Below are 7420 nucleotides of genomic sequence, written 5' to 3'. Positions count from 1 at the left end.
TTTCATGGTGTGGACTTTGCTGCTCAGCTCCACTCATGCACTGGATGAAAATCGTCACCTGCGTGTCGGGTGCACACAGCAGAAACACACCTGCGTGATACAAAAACACACTGCTTGTCATCACCCAATTCCACACATATGCCATCGCGTTACAGAGCAAGGGAAGTATGTGCAGTGCTTGTCGGTGTTTCTGCAGTTTTCATCGAGCGGCTGATTCTGCAGGAGAGCCGCGGCCTCTCATCTGTGTTTACCGTCTGTCAGCTGTGTTTGTGAGACATTTAAACTTAATGAATTCACGTCTATAAATGTCAAGTCTCCTTATTTCCCTCTTCACGCGGCCCAGTGTCTGTGTTTTGAGTTTATTCCTTATGAGCAAGTCGCTAAATTGAGCACAACATAGTTATGACAAAACAAATAGATTATAGGTTTCAGGAGGAATTCATGCCGAAGACCTTTCCCAGACTTGGAGAAACAAAAGCACAAAGGAAAAAAAAACAACAACAACATTCCAGTCTTTGGAGAGGCTATAAAGGGAGCTGATTTTACGAGGTACTTATACCCTCAGCCAGTGTTGATCGAAATAACTTTTACACCAAGTTGTTAACAAGCTGCACCTAACTATCACCACCTGCCTCAGCCAAAGATGTCATGAGCCTGTCCCAGCCTGTGAATAAGAGCCAAGATTAGGACGTGTGAAAAAGAACCGAAAGCAGAGACAGTTTTCATTTCGAGCCGCGTTGCCAGTCCTCTGGTGGCACAAGGTGGATGGATGAGGGAGACTTACTACATTTTCAAGTATTTCTAACTAGAAAAGCCTAAGTTTTGTGAAGAAAAAAAATACATCAGTTTTCTCATACTGTCCAGTGCTGCAGGACTGTATTCTCCCTGCGTCTTAAATGCTCTGTTTTAGCCTCTGTCCCTTTAAGGCCCTCCCTCCGGAATACTCAGTCTGCTCTGATTGGTCAGCTCACACACGACTGAGCCAGCACCGCTTACTATCTTTCCATCTGCCTTTGTCATGTTTTTAATCTTCCAGTTAGCTTCACTTGTGCCGTGAATATGGGGATGAAATATGCAAATAATGTTTTCTGTGGGAGAGTAGGGCTCCTGTCGATGCAGACTATGTGCTTTTTAACTTTCAAGTTATTTTACATGTACAAGAACCAATGAAAAACACTGAAGGAAAGGATAGAAATAAGTTGAAGTTGTAGTTGAAGTGGCAGACAAATTATACACGTCTGAATTAGCAGTTAAAATATGCCGAAAATGAATTGAACCGACGGTCCTGAAATGAGCCAGTGCAAAAGTGTGAACTTGAAAGACGACATCAGTCGGGGTGTCAGCGGAAGTATAAGAGGTGAAAGCAGTTAAAGCAAATTGTCTAGAAATCCTGAAAGTTGTGGGAGCAAGAAGAGATGGAAAGTTTAATTTCAGTCAACTTGTTCTTGAAAGGTAAAGCTCCGAGACCGGGAAGGGCTTGAAGTGTCATTCGGAGTGTCGGCATTGAAAGGAGTTGAGATGTCAGTTGAAGAGAAAGAGACGAACACGCGTAAAGTGGCCCATCAGCTGACGGGAGAAGCGGAGAAAGCACTCAAACGTTTGGTTGAAGAAAGTAAGCGATGAATGCTGTAAAAATGTTAGATCACATGTAACCGCTGAAAGCACATGAAGAGCAACAGATGAATACAGCTGAAATGTCAGTTGAAGTGTCGGCTCCGGTGAAAGCGGCTTCCTTCAACCTGAAAGGAGAAAACCTGACACCTGAAAGGGAAAGAAGTGGAGGCACTGAACAGACGATCGCAGTTGGAACGTCGGTTGACTGCAGGGAGAGCAGTTGGGGAGTTAAAGATGTGCGCTGTTGAAATGAAACGTTGACATGAAAACGCTAAAGACGCTTCAAGCATGTGCACTGTAAGAGGTTAGAGTTTCAGTTGAAGCGTGAGACCTGAAAGCAGTCGAACTGTCAGTTCAAGGATAAAAAATGTGTGAAGCGTCGCACTGACACCAACAGGTGACGGTGTCAGTGAGAGGTTAAGTGATGGAAGCGTATGAAATTTCCAAGTTAAAGTTACCAAAGTAAAGTTCGAAGAAGGAACAACAAACGATTTGAAGTGTTGGATAAAGTTTCAAAATAAAAGTATGTCGAAGAAGCTGATAATGAAAGAATGTTTAACAGAATAAATACCAGAATACCAGCATGAATCGAAAGGTGCGCAGACTAACTTGTGTTGGTGACTGAATGTATCTGAGTTGACCAAATCCAGGTTTGTTTCAAGCTTCCTGTCCTACTGTAGCGACAGGTTGGAATTACGATGCTGTGAACTCAGCCCTCAGAACTGAGTTACGCAGGATCTTGAGGACTCCTACCATAAATAGCCAGATGGAGTGGAGTGAGGAGAGGGGTCGGTGGGTGGAGGGAGAGGCGGCTTATTGTAGAAATGCCCTTCTGAGTTTGTGAAACTGCACTAATCTCCTTCTCCAGCTCCCCCTCGCACTCCCTTCCCTGTTTTTGTTGGGGTTTTTTTGCATCTATCTTCCAAAACTGTTTAAGTCCTTGAAACTCTCTGCTGTCATATTTCAAACCTCATCCTCCCATCACACACATCTCTGTATTTAATCACGCCATCCGAGACGTTCGCCTGCTGATGAATCCCTTCACTCTGAAATACTTTCTTTGAATGCGCCGTGAGTGGACAGGATATTTAGTCCAGAAAATTGTAAATCACCAAACAGTTAAACTGCTCTATTGTTTGGATTTGCTGGTTCTCTCACAGCATTGGCATCCGGACCAACCCCTTGAAAAACGTGCTCTCGTAAAACAGCGGGAGCTAATTAAAGTGAGAAATACTGTAAATACAAAGCACATTATCACAGACTTTCTCCCCTCAGATGATAAAACTGTGACACATTTACTGTCTTTCTCCCTTAAATGAGGCCGCCTCACTCATCCGCTACCATCCATAAGACATTTTGCAATAAATGCACCCGGAGGCACCTTATTAGCCCGAGTGTCACATGAGCGCAGGGCCAACGTAAACAGTGAAGCCCACTGCACAGTAAATATCTGACTGTAGTCTGTTATTTTTAGTGTGAGGGATTCCTCCTTCACCAGACATTACATCTCCATCCCTCTCCCAGTCGGCTCAGGCCCTTCCCTTCTCCCATCATGCCCAAATAAAGTGTCCAAATTCCATGCGTGTGCTTCTTCTTTCTCTCTGTGAAATGTTTATAAGACCCTCGCTTGGTGTGTGTGTGTGTGTGTGTGTGTGTGTGTGTGTGTGTGTGTGTGTGTGTGTGTGTGTGACTGTGTGACTGTGTGACTATGTGAGGGAAGTAGGACCGTGCACAAATAAGCATGTCTGTGTGCCTGTGCAGATTTTTTGTATGCTGATTCTATGTTAGCAGGCTGTTTAAGGTAATCTGCTGTGCTTTGATAACACACTTCACTCCTCAGGCTCATCTTAGAAACGTTACAAAAATGATGTTTCTGCATTCTTTTTTTAGGACTGTACAAAAACGCTGAGGTCATGAGTCCAGTTTCCACCTGTGAGACAAGTAAGAACAAATCTACTATCATTTAAAAAAATGTAAAAAAAAAAAAAAAATACAATAAAATTTTTTAAAAAGCCTTCTTCACACTGCCAGGTTATAAGTCTGGTCAGCAAATACAAAATCTATCTCTCTATATTTTATTGTTATATTTTGTTTTTTGCAAAAACTGCTAACAGCGGCAAACTAGTTACCTAGATACCTCTCCAAACCACCAGGTGGCGACGGCCGTTATTCGTCATTCACAAAGTAAAACCGTGAGATTAGCGACTGTCGATAAACAAACCGTTGATGTGATAAAACAGCAGTTTTTCTCCACCGCTTAATTAATACAGATTCTTCTGATCACGTCTGATAAAAAGCTGGCACTGGCGGAGAGGCAGAGGCAAAAAATAAGGAGAAACTGAAAATTCTACGGGCTCCATCGACCATTTAGCTGCCAGCAGGGCTGACTAGTGCCAACAGTGTGGGACACATCGAACAGCGAGCGCCACAGAGGCTCACTGATGCCCAGACATCTGATGACAGGCTACAGGGCCCTCATCTGAATGATATTTACCTCCTCTGTTTCAGTTGCTTTCACCTGCTAATCAGTTGCTCTCGCTCTTTCACTGACTATTCATCTGCTTTTACCTTTTAGTGACATCTAAACTCACCTTTACGCTTTACGCTTACATGTGACTGTCACCACTCGGCTACAGACTGACACATCAGCTACTAACCCTGAACACACTTTGGCTCGCTCTGCACTGAGTTTTAAAGAGCTTCTACCGTTAGCACAATTTACTTTTAACTGCTTTCATATCTTACTCTCAAACTACTTTCAGTGTTCCCGTACAAAGGAAGCTGCATGTCATTTGATTGAATTGCCTCAAGTGATGTCACGTAATTGGCTAAATTGCATTGTGGGTAATGTAGGCACCAGGTTTTGAAAAAGCAGTCCACTGGTATAGCATTGCAGTCCTTTAACACTGTTTGACTCCTTATGGACAGTTTGAAAACATATAATCAAGAAGTATACCTTTTCAATTTCACCCACTCCTCCCTTCCTTTTTAAAACTGGGCGCCTACATTACCTATAATGCAACTTCACCAGTGACATCACCAGAGCTAATTCATTAGATTAGGCTTTTAAGTACTTTTTTCACACACAATTTTCACCATTAAAGTGTGTTTACAGGTCTTGGGGAGCACACTTCAACTTTATTCAGCAAATGTTTTAAAATTGTCCTTGTTTTATTCACTCATTTTGGGGTAACATGTATAAATTCCCACGCGACTGTCAAAAAGCTGTCTAAAAGCCTTCTTCACACCGCCAGCGTACAGGAGAAAATACTAATTTTTGTAATTGTGTTACCCATGATTCGATATTTCTGCCTGACAAACCCTCACCTTCGTCAAGGTGGAGTCCAAAAATCCCATCATGTGTAATTACAGAACATGCAGCCCACATCCTCCCAGTTCATAAAAAGCCCCCAGAGCCCCAGACACATTACGCAGGACGCGACCTTGGAGCGCGTCGTGCTGTTTTCCGTTTTACCTCTCTCGGTAATCACCCCGCGAGCCCCTGCTGGGAAACGCGGGGCTGAGCTATCGCGTCTCAGATCTATTAGTGGATAAAAACCTTGAACATCTTGCTGTTAGGCCCACTGCTCTCCCTTTATCAGATTTATCCATCACACTACATGTTCTGGACTGCATTTGATGCTGGAGGATTGGTTGTTAATCAGGTGCTGAACTCCCCAAAATGAAGTTGAACTTTCCTGTATTTCTAGGAGAAAAAAAAAAAAAAGTTCAGGTGATGTATGTTTTATTCTTCAGTCCTCGGGCATTTTCATTTCCAAGAGTACACTGTAACACCACAGCTGCGTCAGGGCTACATTGTGAACTTTGCTGTGGTGTTGTGGTCGGTCAAATTCCCTCGTGCACTCCATTGCTCTGCAGCTGTGTGTGTATAAATCCTGCACTGACTGACTGAAGCCCTTTTGCATTGTGTAGGTCCGATAATCTGACGTTTGCACTCTTTCATTGTCAATTACCATATCCAACACTGCACCACTTCTGTGTTTCCCTCTGGCTCTCATCCATCCCTTTGCCTTTCCGGAATGTTCCTCTCCATGTGTCTGTTAATGACACACACACACACACACACAGAAAGGAGAAAGCCGAGGGTGAATCATGCTGTCCGGGGAGCTGCCTCCTCTGTCTCCGTCATACTCGCTGCTCTGCGGACCCCCCTGAATCTGCTGCATTCCTTTCCCTGTCATCCGCCTGCCTATGGGGGAAAGAGGAGTAACGCAGTGGAGTAAAACAGGAAAACCACCTCACTGTTCCCAGAGTGACGTCAGGCGCTCTACGGTAGCTTCCACATGCAGTTAAACACATGTCACATGTCAAATATGCTGCATCAGTCTCACAGCACTGTACTGATTTATAGATTTTATTGAGAGTGTGTGTTTTTCAGTACAATTATAAGAGACCAGAGAAAGCACTAAAGCGGTCTGGGACTTTTTCTAAGTTTTAAGGGAGCATTTTAAATGGATCTGTCCGTATTTTAGGATTCAGACGGAACCTTAATTGGGGATTTTGAGAAGATATTCTACTCAGACAGCATTATCCATATGAAACCAAATCCCAGTGCATTTAAAAGGGCAAATGTCTGTGAGTGCTGGAGTCCTCGGCCAACAAATTGAAAAATTATACATTACAAATAATGAGCAGTAATTCTTAGTGCATTTTCAGTTATAATGAAACATGGCAGTGGTTGACTTTCAACCATTTCCCACCATCGTCTTCAGTGGACAGACTTTGTCCTGGAATTGTAGATGTTCAGATTTACATTCGACCTGAGCACTTTAATGACTTCCCATCGATGTTTGCTAAGAAAATCAAAGCTTTTGAAAGCTTGAGAAAAGCTTCTAAATAGAGCTGAACTTTCAACACGGACAAGAACCCACTGTTGTGCTCAGAAGAGCTGACAATCTACATGGGTGACTCCATCTGCTGAGGAGGATGCAATTGAAAGGTCCCCTATAACTATAAATTTGACCTTGTGGTGAGATTGCTTTGTTAGCAATCCAACATTGTAATCCCACACAACTGAGCCTGCTGTCAGACCTTCTAACTCACTACTAGATGGCAAAATGTGTCCTTCAGCTGATTCAGAGGAAGCTAACCTCTCAGTTCAAGAGTAGAGAAAATACATTATTGGTACATTTTATAAATGTACAGCTGAAAAACAATCAATGTAAATCTTAACTCAAATGATTCTGTTTTAACAGCTCATGCAACACGTTGCAGCTGTCGATGGTTGATTCCATTAGATGACCTTTGCTGCACTTTGTCTTACCCCCATTGCCTGTCTGCCTCTTCACTATTACTGTCTAATAAAGGTATTAAATGCCCAAATAATCTATAAAGGGGGTTTTATTTATAGCCAAGCTGTGTGGATTGCAATATGAGCCCACCGCTTTGGTCCTGATTGAAATATCTCAACATCTATTTGTCTTGCACAGACATTCATCACCCCCAGAGGTTGAAGATCGAAGTTTTATTTCATTCAGGCACGGTTCATGGTTCCCAGGTGATAAATCCAACAGACATCAGTGATACCCTGACTCCTCATGCAGAGCCACAGAGGGGAAACTATAAAACGGATAATGACTGTGAATGTTTCCACAGGTCCCTGAAGGATAAATTCATTTGAACATTTTACATTTGCCCTACGCTCTTGACTCCGGAAAAACCTGCGCTAAGCTAATCAGCCTCATCTAATATTAGTAAATGTTTGGATGTTTACTGTGGCTGCATAGTAGCATGTTTGCCAACATTTAGCACTGCAGTGCCTTTGTACAAATGCAATCATAGGCAC

The sequence above is a fragment of the Acanthopagrus latus genome, chromosome 23 (genome assembly GCF_904848185.1).
Source record: "Acanthopagrus latus isolate v.2019 chromosome 23, fAcaLat1.1, whole genome shotgun sequence".
Taxonomy (NCBI): domain Eukaryota; kingdom Metazoa; phylum Chordata; class Actinopteri; order Spariformes; family Sparidae; genus Acanthopagrus; species Acanthopagrus latus.
Note: the sequence above shows the minus strand (reverse complement) of the source record.